Below are 15,540 nucleotides of genomic sequence, written 5' to 3'. Positions count from 1 at the left end.
CACTATATTCCTGTTAACTTCTCTAATCCTTGTGGTATAAAGGCCTCAAAGACTACATGTAAAATAAAACCAAACTAAATAGTACCTATCATTATAAATGGAAAATTACCCTGGGAAACAGCAGCATGTTTTAAGGACAAAGGGTGAATACTCTGGTCACTGGAGACTGTTCTCTTTCTGCTCATATCAGAATCAGGTTGTTATAAAGATCATGCTTCCCTGCAAACCTTTCAGTAGGAAATGTGTCCCGCTCAGGGGAATCTGCGCAGCAGAAGTGTGAAATACTTTTACACTTTCATAGAAACTCCCCGAATGCTTTGCTACCGCTCACACTCTGTTTACTCACACTTGCACTAAACTTTTCTAATTGTATTACACTTCACTTGAATGGATTTATATGAATCCATTCGTATTTAAATTCTTTATACTTACATAACTTTTACAACCTTCCATGTGATTAATCAACGCATGCATACAGATGTCTGTTTTTGTTAAGCTATTTTTCTGTCTTTAGATTTAGTTCTAGCCAAAGATTTCAGCCTATTTGACACAGGTGAAGGGGAAAAAAGGAGTAGAAAGAATAGGAAAAAAGTACTCTGTAAAAGGTAAGGCCAAGAAATATAATATCACAAATTTTCAAGTTGACATTCTTTATCACTCTACTACTGGAAATGTATGAGATAAGCAAGAATGGTTACTAACTTTTCCCAGACTATGTTTCTTAAACGTTACTACAGAGCCAAAATATCTCATCCTTCAATTTATCTCAGAACTGAATACAATTTTGGAGTTCTTACATTAGGACAACTAAAAACTGACAGATGTTTTTAACCATTACAGATCCTTGATGATTTTATAAATGTGCTCCTTGTTAATGAAATAACATATACAAATCAGTCATTGTTCCTGAATTTAGCACTCTCGAACTACAAAGGAATTAGTCTAGTAGGTAAAGGCTTTCCATCGGTGTTCTAAAATAATCATCAATTTTCTTTTTAAATTACAATCCCTGTAACATTATATTTAGAGAATATGTACTCCAAAAGGAAATTGTTCACATTTTAATTTGACACAAAATAAAAACATAAGATCCTATCACTATCAGTAAAAAAATTCCAAAATAAACTATTTATTGCTATTTTGTTTGTATTTCATTTCACAATAAGACTTGAACCAACTATCTTCCAAAGGCTGCTTCTGATAGCTAGAAATGTTCTCTCAGGGGAATAATTATCTACCTTTATTACTTGTTTGCAGTCTTCAATGAAGACTAGTATATTTTCCATTTGTTTTAAAAAGTAGGATATAAAATTTTCTAGTTGATGTTATCAGTATAATTCAATTCCATGTTAAAATCTCATCCTCTTATGTTCATTAAACAATATGTTATTTTATGCTGGAAAGGGGAATGAGGCGAGGATTACAGTAAAGATCATTAGCTATACCACTGTGTTTTCCAATCCCCAGCCCCCTCAGCTCCCAGAATTCTATCAGAAAATAACACATGCATTTTAGAAAGAAAAGTTATGATTCTATATAGGCTTCTAAACCGAAGAGGAAAGTATGGAATCTTTCAGAATCCCTGGCAGTCTTGATGCCCAAGTTATTCCCACACATAAACAGAGCTTCATTTTGATTGCAATTAGAAAAGTATATTGTTCAGGGTCAGAAAGCACTTTCTGACACTAGCAAATATTTTCAGGGAAAGCTCAACTGATTTTCATCCTAAAAAATATGTAATTGCAAAATAGCAAACCTAGATAAGAGGGTATAGGATGACTGCAGTTGAATGACTTACGCTTTCCTGTCTAAACATTAGTGATGCTTCCCTGGACAGACTTGACAACTGATCATAAAAAGATGCTCACTCTTGGCAGGGGGAGAGGTAAAACATATGGCTGAATAGATTTTGATGCACAAACAGGGAAGTCAATCACCTTCAGACTGGATTGTTTGGATTTGATGCCAAGTGGAAATTTGCAGATCTGATTATTAAAATGGCAAAGCAATCCTTTATGATGACCACAGGGATAAACATCATTTGGAAAATAGGGCACAAGCCAAAGTTTTAGTAATGCATAATTTTTCGGAAACTCAATCCACTTCCTTCAAAGTCAGAGGTTAGTATATACGTAGTCTTGCTTCCCCATAAACCCCACCAAAATTATTCCTGACCCTGAGAAATGTGGCTTTTTAAATACAATGTCCACACTGGTAGCCTCATGACCAAAGCTGGTGTTTGAAGGAGCTTTTTATTTGGAGATCATCTTACAAGGTTCTGAAAGGCAAATAACCACTTTGACATAAGGTAAATTAACATTAAAAGCATTCAGACAAAAGAATGAGAAGAGGTGTAAAATAATAGTGAGAATGAATATTAGGTTAGTGGAAAGTAGAGGTGTGGCAGATTGAAAACTCAAAGTATCTTTAGTTTGTTACTTAACTGCACCTAATTTGTTTTACATACATATAAACATATAAAAAATAATGCACCAAAATAAGTAAAAGCAGTTACATTGGAAAGATCTATTTGAGAATTCCAGCAACATCACTTGTAGAAATACCTCGGGGACAGTTTGTTGAGGTAAATGAACAAATTTTTCCCTCTAATTTAGATTCATGTCTTGCTTTTGATCTAATATAACAATTTTTTGTAGGTTAGGTTTTTAAGAGTAGCTTTAATCTTTAAAGTTGCCTGTATAGGTGTGTATTTCAGAGAATTCTATTACATGTTAAAGGGGAATATAATGTGTTAAGGAGACTTAATTTATAGAACTTCTCTATAAATCAACAGATATATACATAAGCATGTATATTTTCCCATGGAAAAGCAATTCAAAGATGTTAAGCTTCGCTTAATATTGCAAGTGTAAACATTGTCTAAAGACCGTAATTCTGGTGATTCTTTAATAGTTTTCTTCATTTGCTACTGACAAGCATGTTGTCCATTTTGAGTTCTTTATATGGTCCTTATATAAAAGGAATAATTAGATATTTAAACAGATTCTGTTTACATAAATAAAAAAGCTATAAAGGAATTTATACTCCCAACTAGTTGAAAGGTAAAAGTTGAAGGCCTTTTAATAATTAGTCCTTAATGATATAATACTGGATATAGTCTTATACTTTCATCACATACCTTGCCAATTCCTATTCTGATGTATAAAAACGTTAACTATACTATTAATTAACTATTATGACTGGACGCAGTGGCTCACACCTGTAATCTCAGCACTTTGGGAGGCCGAGGCAGGCGAATCACTAGGCCAGGAGTTTGAGACCAGCCTGGCCAACATGGTGAAACCCCATCTCTACTAAAAATACAAAAAGTTAGCTGGGCTAGTGGCAGATGCCTGTAATCTCAACTACTCGAGAGGCTGAGGTAGGAGAATCGCTTGAACCAGGAGATGGAAGTTGCAGTGAGCCGAGATCACGCCGTTGCACTCCAGCCTGGGCGACAGAGCCAGACTCCGTCTCAAAAACAAACTAACAAACAAATGAAAAAAAAACTATTGCATGTGTTTGGATTGAAGCATAAAATATGTTTTAGAACAGGGGTTGGAAAAATTATTTTAACCCAGCAAATAGTAAATATTTTAGGCTTTTCAGGCCACAGGATCTTTGTGGCAGCTGCTCAACTCTGCCGTCATACTTTGCAAACAGTCAAAGGCAACATATAATGAATGAATGTGGCTTTGCTGGAACAGAACTTTATTTACAAAAATTGGTGAGAGGCCAGATTTGGTCTGAGGAGTGTAGTTTGATGACCCATTATTTAGGAAGTGAAAAGAGCAGTTTGCAAATAACTTCTGCTGTGAAAAACTTGCAAATATACAGTACTTCTTTTTAGAGTACGTCTTTTTAGATTCGGTGAATTAAGATTTTCTCTATAGATTTTTTGTATCTGCTCTGGTCATGCTGAAGATAGATTATATTATGACATCATTTCCCACAATTATTCCCCAGGAGTATCTTCAATGTGTCCTTATTTTGTTTTATGTTACAATTATGCTCTTTTTTGATACATAATAATTGTACATATTTATGGAGTACCAGTGATGTTTTGAGACATGTGTACAGTAAGTAATGATCAGGTTAAGCTAATTAAGACATCCATCACTTCAAACATTTATCATTTCTTTGTGTTGAAAACAGTCCAAATCTTCTATTCTAGCTATTTTGAAACATACAATGCATCATTGTTAACTGTAGTCACTCTACTGTGTTATTGAACACTAGAATTTATTCAGTCTTTCTAGCTGTGTTTGTACTCATTAAATAACCTCTCTTCCAAACCCTTCCTTCCTTTTCTTTCCAGCTTCTGGTAACCAGCATTCTACTTGCAACGTTTTTACCTCCCATGTATGAGTAAGAACATGCAATATTTGTTTGTCTGTGCTTGGCTTATTTCACTTAACATAATGTCTTCCATCCATGTTGCAGCGAATGACAAGATTTCTTCTTTTTTACAGCTGAATAGTGTCCTATTTTGCATATATACCACATTTTAAAAATCCACTTATCCATTGATAGACACTTACCTTGACTTCATATCTTGGCTATTGTGAATAATGTTGCAATAAATATGGGAGTGCAGATATTTCTTTGATATAAACATTTCTTGTCTTTTAGATATATACCTGGTAGTAGGATTGCTGAGTCATATGTTAGTTTTATTTTTAGTGTTTTGAATAACCTTCATACTGTTTTCCATAGTGGCTAAACTAATTTATACTAATTTACATTCCCATCAACAGTATACCAATGTTCCCTTTCCTCTGCATCTTCATCAGCATTTGTTATGCTTTGTCAGTTTAATAATAGCCATTCTAAGCGGGATGGCATGACATCTCATAGTTGTTCTAATTTGCATTTCCCCGATGATTAGTGATGCTTAACATTTTTTCATATATCTGTTGCCCATTGTATGTCTTCCTTTGAGCAATGTTTAGTCAGATCATTTGCCTATTTTTTAATCTGATTATTATTATTAATTGCTTTTTTGCTATCAAGTTCCTGATATATTTTGCTTATAAATACCCCATCAGCTAAGTAGTTTGCAAATATTTTCTTCCATCCTATGGGTCATCTCTTCATTCTGTTGATTGTTTCCTTTACTGTACAGAAGCTTTTTAACTTGATGTAATTCCATTTTTGCTTTGTTGCCTGTGCTTTTGAGGTCTTAACCAAAAGGTCTTTGCCTAGACTAATGTCCTGATGTGTTTCCCTAATGTTTTCTTGTAGTAGTTTCATAGTGTCAGGTTTTACATTTAATATTTCAGTCCATATTGACTTGATTTTTGGGAATGCTGAGAGCAGGGGTCTAGTTTCATTCTTCTGCACATGAATATCCAGTTTTCCCAACACTATTTATTGAAGTGATTGTCTTTTTCCCAAAGGATGTTCTTGGCTCCATTGACAAAAATGAGTTGGTTGTGAGTGTGTGGATTTATTTCTGGGTTCTCTAATCTGTTCCCTTGCTCTATGTGTCTGTTTTTATCCTAGTACCATACTGTTTTGGTTACTACAGCTTTGCCATATATTTTGAAGTCAAGTAGTGTGATGCTTCCAACTTTGTTCCTTATGCTCAGGATTATGTTGGCTATTTAAGGTCCTTTGTAACTCCATACAAATTTTATAATTATGTTCTATTTCTGTGAAGAATATCATTGGTATTTTGGTATTGAGTCTGCAGATTGCTTTGGATAGTATGGACATTTTAATGTTATTAATTCTTCCAGTCCATGAGCATGAGCAGAAGATATCGTTCCTTTTTTGTGTGTCCTCTTAAATTTCTTTCATCAGTGTTTTACAGTTTTCATTGTAGAGCTTCTTCACTTCTTTGATTAAGTTTATTCCTGTGTATTTTATATTTTTGTCATTATTGCAGATAAAATTACTTTTCTGATTTCTTTTTGATATTGTTTGTTGTTGGTGTATAGAAATGTTGCTGATTTTTGTATGTTGATTTTGTGTCCTGAAATTTTACTGAACTCATTCTTTGGTTCTAACAGTTTTTTTTTGGTGGAGTCTTTAAGTTTTTCTTAAGATAGGATCATGTCATCTGTAAAAAAGGGTAAGTATCCTTCTTCCTTTCCAGTTTGGCTGTCCTTTATTCTCTCTTTTGCCTAATTGCTCTGGCTGGAACTTCCAGTACTGTTTTGAATAAAAGCAGTGCGAATAGGTATCCTTGTTTTGTTCCAGATCTTAGAAAAAAAGCTCTCATTTTTTTATTGTTCAGTATCATGTTAGTTGTGGGTTTGTTCTACATAAATGACCCTTATTATTCTGAAATATGTTTCTTCTATACTCAGTTTGTTGAAAGTTTTTATCATGAAAGGATGTTGAATTGTATTGAATGCTTTTTCAGCATCTATTGAAATGATCATATGTCTTTTGTTCTTAAATCTGTGTACAATTATCTTACTTTTATTATTGGATTTCTAGCATCTCTATAGCATTTTAGGTAAAATGCAGGTATCTTTATTGCTTCAGCATTGTTGTGGAGATACAATTTCAATTCCGTACTATATATCTTAAATGTTTTTACCATTTTTGAAATGAGAACCAAATATAATCAAGGTTTTCACTACAATTACAGCATTCAATGACTGCTCCTTTGCATTCTCTTTGTCCTTTGGATATGAGCCAGGACAATTAGCAAGTTGTTTTTCTAGAGATGAAACTGGAATCTAACAAGTTTAGGATGCCTTGCCATGGCCACTCACCCTGTTAGTTCAAAGCTTTCCAGTACTTTTATCCTCTGCTTTATCTAGTGCTGGATCTCCATTATTTTTCACATCTATTTTCACTTATACTCTCTTACTAAAATGCATCTAAGTGTGTAAATGAAAGTAATTACACAGAAGCCCTGGCCCATGTCCAAGCCTTAAGAACTTTCTCAAGCAGAAGATATATTCTACCTCGACCTTATCAATGTACAGCTAAAAAATAAAAAGAATGCCTATAGATACCAAGTTTTTGTTCCTTTTTACAGTATAACACAAATCCTCTTCCCTTATGTTTTCTTTATTTTGGGGTCCAATTACCTCCCCTCAACCTTGGTCCTCCATAAGAGTAAATAATGCTTCAGCATCTCTAATTTCAATCAGGTAATAGCGTAGAAAGCAGAACTAACATTAAGCTGAAAATTGACTTTTTTGCTTCTCTCACTGATAACTCCACCCTTAAGTATGAAGACCACACATGGATGCTCTACAGGCTCCTCTTATTGCAAAGGAGCTAGAAAAGAGGAGGCAAGGTTGAGGATTTTCCATGACAGGAATTATAACAGTATGTTTCATTTTGTTTTGTATTTTTTGAAACAAGGTCCCACTCTGTTGCCCATGCTGGAGTGCAATGGTGCAATCACGGCAGCCTCAACCTCCTGGCCTCAGGTGATCCTCCCACCTCAGCCTCCTATCTGGGACCACAGGTATATGCCACCATGCCCAGCTAATTTTTGTGGTTTTTGTAGAGATAGGGTTTCATCATGTTGCCCAGTCTGGTCTTGAACTCCTCAACTCAAGCAATCTGCCTGCCTCAGCTTCCCAAAGTGCTGGAATTACAGGTGTGAGCCACTATGCCTGACCTTTCTGTTTGTTTGTTTGTTTTTTAACAAAGAAAGGAGAATATTTGCAACCTAAAGGAAAGTCTTTAGAATTCACAGTTAAAGAATGAGGAATGGAATTAGTGGTGCCTATATGGTCTTTCTTTTACTTAATTGTTGGTTCAAGAAACAGTTTTTGCCCTGATGGTTATAATACACTAGAGCTAATCCCTGGACAACAAAAATAGATCTATAAACATGGCGTCATGGTGTGGCTGACCTCGGCCTTAATTCTCAATTTGTCATGTATCAGTCAGTTGTGTGGCTATAAGGAAAACATAATTTGTTGCATTATAGGCTGCAATTTCTAGAAAGAAATATAACAATATCTACTGTACTTTTATTGTGGTGTTTTATGGGCAAAAATATGATACTTCAATTTAAAGGATAGAGTCAAGGATAAAAAGTTAAATGACTATAAAAATTTATAGCATACAACAGAGTTTTCAGTTTATGCTATTCTAAAAATCTAGGGCTTCTTTGAGGTTCATCAATGCTTGTAGGTGGTATGGGAGAGTTAAGGTCAGGCATCAGGATCCCTAGCCACCACTCAAACAAAGCATCTCAGTATCAGTCTCATTTGGGGGTATTTATTAAGAGTTTGCTTCCCAAATGGGCATCTATTACATTAAAAAGTTAAAAATCATTTAAGAATCAAAAATTAATTATGAGTCAGCAAATCTATAGTTGAGTAAAAGGTTCAGAACTTACTAGCTATATCACCTCAAATCTATCTAAAAATGGCTCTTTCCCATGCTAACTCTGTAATCTTTGATAGTTTAGCTCAGAATGCATTTTTCCCAACTGTAAAGTGTTTTCCCCTATAGTTTTAGGCTCAAATTTTTACTGGCCATTCTAATTTTTTTTCCCAGTTTCTTCTTTTTCTAAGGTAAGTCTGCATTTCTGAAGCTCCATGCACTCTTACCTATGAATACACACATACATACACTCATGGAAGAGACAGCTTTAATCTTATTTGTGAACTAGTGATATTTGTAATGAACTTTACCACCTTCTAGAGAAAGTTTTTCAGAAATACTATTAGATTATGTGTAGAGTGTAGGGAGAAGAAAGAGAGATCAGACTGTTACTGTGTCTATGCAGAAAAGGAAGACATAAGAAACTCCATTTTGATCTATCTTTGTATCAATCATATGGATTAATCATATTGATTAAATACAAAAAAAATTGTTGTAAGGAAACAAATATGAAGTCAATTAATTCATGTCGAAAGTAGCTTTACTTCAATATGGGTTATGTAGCTGCTGATATAGACTTTACACCTTAATCTTGAGAGGCAGGGTCAGCAGGCATTTTTATCATAACAAGTTATCTAATCATTTTGAGCTCTATAAAACACAAAAGTGATTAGACCATCATTTCTTAAAAAATATGCATTGTTTCTAAGCAAAATGCATGGCTTTTATCTATAAAGATCAGATTATTTCCTTCTAGGCAGATGGTATTTAATTTTGTCATGAATTTGAAACAAATGCTACAAATAGTGAGGCTAATTACCAGAAAGAATTGCTAACATTGAGTGCTTATTATAGACTGGTTACTATGTCCAGCAACTTACATGGATTATCTCATTTAATCCTTGCAGAAGCTCTTTCAGATGGATATTATTACTATAATTTTACAGAAAGGAAACAGGTTGGAAGCCGTTAAAAAGTTAACTAACATCTCCCATCTTGAAGTAGGTGGGAGTGGGAAAGCTCAATCACTGTGCTTTCAGAGCTTGTACAAGGACTCCTCTGACATTTAATTGTTTTTATGCCCAGTAGCTTGACACAGTGGGATATGTCACATAGGAAGTTCATTTTATCCAACATCAGGGAGTTACACTTCTCAAAATTAGGTGTCTCATGGCTAAAAGACTGCAATTTCTCTATTGCCGTTGTGAACACTGGTAACGACTGAAGGTTTGCTGGCAAAAATTCCTCCTGCATCCAGCCAGAGCATCAGAGAACTGAGATATATATCTTTGATGTGACTATATTGTCTTCTCAGAGAGCTGATTTCCCTGAAATGGGGTGTTATGTTGTGTCTATAGCTTATAGTTATTTCATGTATTGTATAGATGAACATAGGGATGGAGGATACTTTATCTCAGTGTATCTTTCCTATAAAGGGGAAAAATGTTTTTGAGACCTCAATATCAAGAAAATCTGCATATACTGAGTAGCAACTGTGGGTGGGTATGTTTTTGTGTGTACCTGTGAATATATGTGTGCATGAGAATATAAGTGAATACGTGAAAGTCAGAGAGAATATACGTGTGCGTGAAACGATGTGTGTCTAAATATTAATGGATGTGTTATTAACAGCATGGGGAATCTCAAAACTAATTATGCCTTTTACTTGGATTTGGCTACTAAGATACTCAGAAGTAGATTTTTGTTTAATGTGCAGTAACTGTACACTAACACATGATATAAATTTCATGAACTAGTTTTACCTTTACTTTTTCTCACAGTACTAAAGTTATTTGCCTAATTTATCCTGATTTTCTTATATATTTTTAATTTAATGTGTTGTCTTGATTGCTGTACTGAATCTTACTTCTTTTAATCTCTGGGTGAAAAAGTCAACTTCTAACTGAATAAATAATTTGAGATGCAGCATTCTCTTTAAAATTAAAATAATAAAATATGCTGGGAAGGCAACTGAAACAGCTGAAAAATTTTTGTAAATAATTAAACTTTATTGTATTGTACAGAATCATTGCTTCACAATTCTTGGATACATTGTGACACTCTATTCACAACTTTGGGACACATTCTTGATCTACAGCCTTTATTCAGCATAATAAAAATAAACACTTACTAGTGTTTACCACACCTCAGGTACTGTTCCAAGTGTCCTATATGAATTAACAATCCTACAAGGTAGATATTGCAATTATCCCCATTTTAAAGATAAAGAAACTGAGGCACAAAGACATTCCAATAACTTCTCTAATTTCAAAAAGCCAACACTTGATGAAGCCATAATTCAAGACCAGTACTTTTAGCTTCTTTACATGACTTTGGTACTTGTACTTGTTATTTTTAAAACAAACATTAACTTTCCCTTTTTACTATAATTTTTATTTTACCGTTACAGGATTACAGTTTTTTGAGTTTAATTTCAAGAGTATATTTTAATCATGATATTCAAATCTGTCATCCTAAGGCTTATATTTTAAGTGTCCATCAATTAGATTCAAGCAGAATATTTTCCTCCTTTCACCAAAGACACTTTACTTAGTTTTAGAGGCTGAAATAAAATAGACTCCAAATGGCATGTATAGAATGTAGTAGTACTATTTTTAAGAGCTCAAACTAGAAACAATCCAATGCCCATAAGTCATGTAATTAAAGAACTAAAATATGATATATTCATACATTAGAATTCAATACAATCCATGACCTACAACTACACCCAAAAATACGAATGCATCTAACTTGAGAAAGAAGCCATATCAAAGAGTATGCATAGTTTAATTCTATTTTTTTGAAGGATGAAATAAAGTAATGCCATTAAAGGTCAAAATAATGGATACCTTTGAGTTATTTACTATAAAGTGTCAAGAAGGAGGCATCTGCGGGTGCTGGTAGCATTCTGTTTCTTAGTCACATTACTAGTTAAAAGGGGTCTTCATTTTGCAAAAGTTCTTCAGGCTTTACCTTATGGAATGTATACTTTTATTAGTGCATATTTTAGTTCAATAAAAAATTAAAGAAATAAAGTGACATTTTCTTAAACTCCATTTTATTCAGGCATTTTCTCCTATTTGGAAGTAACTAACTTAAATAGGCATTCAAATCTGTTGTGTTGGGAAGTAAAAGCTTTAATGAGTGTGCTGATTGTGAGAGACTTCTGAGAAGGTAAAGACTTGGTAAGCCACTTCTCTAGTTAACAGTCATGAATGCGGCTTGGTTCTAAAGCCAGAGCTAACAGTAGTATCTGGTGAGAGAAGAGAGACGAGGAGTGATTACTGTTGGCCTCCAATGACTTATGTGATGGAGGTACTGAAATCAGGGGCTGAGCAAACATGCTCTTCTGCTTTTTGCCCTTCAAAGGAAAAGATTAAATACATGAGACCTGTGCATCTACATGACACACTCAAATTGCCCCTCCAGCCTGAAGGAGAGGAAGTTGCATTGACTCCCTGACATTAAGTGAGGCTCCGATGGTTACACATCCTCCTTTTCCTCTTTCATTCATAGAGAAAAGTCCTTAAAATGATTTAGTGTGGTACCTGCCATTGCTTTCAACAAGGCCAAATACAGCTAGCTCAGCCATTGCACAAGCGAGAATTTAAACCATTTCATTGCGTGTTGACTTCTGGTGGAATACTGGGGTGTAAGGGATCAGCTTATTGTGATCAACAGCATATATCAGGCCCTTTGTTTGAGTTCCAAGGCAACAAACAACAGAGGAACACTGACTAGCTGCCAGATCTTTGAGAATGACTTTAAGATTACTAAAAACAAAGTCACATTTTCTTAATAAAAAAGATCTTAAATATTATAAAGAAAGGACCAGCAGCCCAAGAAATAATGAACCAAGAAGATGATCGCAAAATGTTTAAATAATCACTGATTATATAATATTCAAAGAAATTTGAACAAAAGAAACAATAATATATCTATAGATTGGTCCATTTTATACATTTGGTTAAAAAAAAATAGAGAGTTATGAACATGTGCTGATACAGAAAAGATATGTCTTGTAAGCAATTAAGTTAAAAAAAAGAAAAAAAGAGGGGCACGGGGAAGTGAAGGCATTGTATTAAAAAACTAGATTGATCCTGTAATCCCACCACTTTGGGAGGCCAAGGCAGGCAGATCACGAGGTCAAGAGATCGAGACCATCCTGGCCAACATGGTGAAACTCCATCTCTACTAAAAATACAAGAATTAGCTGGGCATGGTGGTGGCTGCCTATAATCCCATTTACTCAGGAGGCTGAGACAGGAGAATCGCTCGAACCCAGGAGGTGGAGGTTGCAGTGAACAGAGATCACACCACTACACTCCAGCCTGGGCGACAGAGTGACACTCTGTCTCAAAAAACAAACAAACAAAAAACTAGATTTATTATATATATATTTCTTACTCTCCCTTTGAGATTCGTTCTGAGGGAGTTATCTTTCCCAGCTAATTTAAAAACTAGTCTACAAACTTGTACTTCTCTGCTCACTTGTAGATAATGCAGGCATTTCTTTTATTTATTTATTTATTTATTTATTTATTTATTTTTTGAGACAGAGTCTCACTCTGTTGCCCAGGCTGGAGTACAGTGGCACGATCTCACTGCAAGCTCCGCCTCCTGGGTTCACACCATTCTCCTGCCTCAGCCTCCCAAGCAGCTGGGACTACAGGTGCCGGCTACCACGCCTGGCTAATTTTTTGTATTTTTAGTAGACAAGGGGTTTCACCGTGTTAGCCAGGATGGTCTCGATCTCCTGACCTCGTGATCTCCTGCCTCGGCCTCCCAAAGTGCTGGGATTACAGGCGTGAGCCACCGCACCCGCCCGATAATGCAGGCATTTCTACAATCACTTTTAATCAGTCAAACTATCAATTGAAATTCCCAACTTGACTCAGTGTTAAATTCTTCCTTCCTACCCATCTAGGACCCTGTTCGGTCCGGACACCGACAGTGGAGATAGAGGGGAGGTCCTGCTGCTTCTCTGCTCTCTCCTGCGCGCCTTTCACAACTTCTGGCTGCAGTGTGGGGGCCAGCAGGGGATGAGATGTAGTGATATATGCAGCACCGTTGGCCTGGGTGATGGTGTAATTTTACCATTTCTCAGGCCCCTGAGCATCGTTAAATACTCCTGCAGTGTTTATCTGCTGGGTTACCTTTTTATAGGACCCTAGGTGACCCTAAGCTAATTATCTCACTTGAGTGCCCATCATCGCCAAAGAAATCTCTTCTCCAATATCCTGACAATATTCTCTTCACTTTCTCAATCCTTCTGTATTCTCTAGGTGGGTGATGGGGTTCCTGCTTCTAGCCCATATGTAGTGGTAGTTGTGTTTGTATTATATTGACTTGAATATTCTATCTAGCCTCTATTGTATGAACAACTCATCAGAAACAGAGGCAGAGAAAAGCCAATGCTAGTATATCTTGTTGGGTAAAAATAATTGCCTACATGTATTCCACTACAAAGCTTTGTGGTTACACTGTTAATATTGGTTACATGAGTCATGTTGGACAAAGGTTGCAGCACCCAGGATAACTTTTACTCTAATGTAAGTTTGAACTTTTACAATTATTTTTTAACCTTGAGTATCTGTTATTGTAAGCATCATCATCATCATCATCATCGTCTTTATCAACATTTCTAAATAAAAATAAATTAATTAATACAAATATAATACCACAGCATTTCTAGCAATTCTTACACTTTAGGCCTCAAAATTATGCTGATGTTCAGAGCTTCTATCCCGTGCTACTTGGTGAAGGACTGCAGGACTGTATAGTGTGTTTCTCTGATCTTCTTCCAGGTTAGCAATTCTCCTTTCACTCCTCATGAGAACCACCAAGACAACAGATAGTAATAGTATTTCTCTTTTCCCCTCTTGGATGACACATTCCTCTTCCTCTGTTGCATGTCTTGACTTCTTCACCCGACATTCTCATTCAACCAATTCCAGCAACTGACTTTCACATTTTACTCACTCTTAGGTACATCAAACATTCTACAAACACTTTAAGTTGGTCAAAGATATTGATTGAGATTCCTAACTTGACTCAGTGTTAGCCAGGTTTTGTAACTCTGGAAAATGTATGAAACTCCATGGGACCTGGTGAGATGATACTAGAAATAATATCAATAACATAGTTATATGTGGCAAGCACTGTTCTAAGCACTTTTCTTATACTGCTCATTTAATCCTCATGTCAAACCTATGAGGAAATAAATTATTTTCATTTCTTAGGAGAGACCAAGGAATAGAGTGATGATGCACCTTCCCCAAGATCATAGAGGTTGTAGACAGAAGAGATTCCCAGCAGATACAGGCAGTTCTGCTACAGAACGCTTTCTTTCCACATTGACGTCATACTGTCACTCAACATAGGGACACTGTGAATGTACTTTCCCTAACAATAAGAAGACATGTAATGAGTATTTAATTCAATGCCACCATCGAATGACATACCTTTGTGCTTAATGTTTTTCCTTAAATTATATATGTAAATATATCAAGTCTTTAAAAAGCCAATGCAACAATAATAAGTAGCAGTTTCCTGACTCTAAGTTTATATCTCTTATTGTATAGAATGACTAATTGCAAAGCTTATGAATAGCATGTGTAGATTTAAATCATGGAGACCTATAGTTTCAGTGATAATCTGACATGAAAAATGTTCCCAAAAGTTTGACATAATTACAAATAAGGTATCCTTTAAATCATTGATATTAAAACTATTTTTATGAACTTTGTTTTCCTAGTTGTTTCAATTTTTCATAAATAAGCAAAATTACTGTGATGATTTTTGCATTTATATGTTACTGATTTATTCTTTACTTCATTACTGAGATCAACCCTTTTCAAATAATGTCATTGATCAAATCAATTATTTCATCTTAATCCACTTTTAGTCCTCTTGACTGTTTACCTATCTGTCCTATGTTGTTCTATCTGACTAATCTGTGGGATAGTTAAAGTCTGGTTTTGAAGCCAGCTGTTTTTCTCCTGTCACCTGTCATGGGGAATTCATTTACTGTCAGTGCTAGTTTCCTCATTCATAAATTTCCTTATTCATAACTACCTTGCAAGATGGTTTTAGTGTTTAGGAATCAACTAGCAGATACTATCACCAACAATGTTAGCCTCACCACAATCACCATCATTTTCATCACTATTATTGGTTGAAACTAATTTGTTTATTATACTACAAATACAAAAGGTTCTGATTTCATGAAAA

General features: G+C 35.1%; 1 long non-coding RNA gene across 2 annotated transcripts in view; it reads right to left on the bottom strand.

The window, feature by feature from the left end:
* The window catches only part of LOC104002119 (uncharacterized), a 164,273-nt gene that overhangs the window by 47,607 nt on the left and 101,126 nt on the right, over nt 1–15,540 (bottom strand). The window lies entirely within an intron of this gene.

Source organism: Pan troglodytes, chromosome 15, assembly GCF_028858775.2.
Source record: "Pan troglodytes isolate AG18354 chromosome 15, NHGRI_mPanTro3-v2.0_pri, whole genome shotgun sequence".
Classification (NCBI taxonomy): Eukaryota; Metazoa; Chordata; class Mammalia; order Primates; family Hominidae; genus Pan; species Pan troglodytes.
Note: the sequence above shows the minus strand (reverse complement) of the source record. Positions and strands in the feature narration are given on the sequence as shown.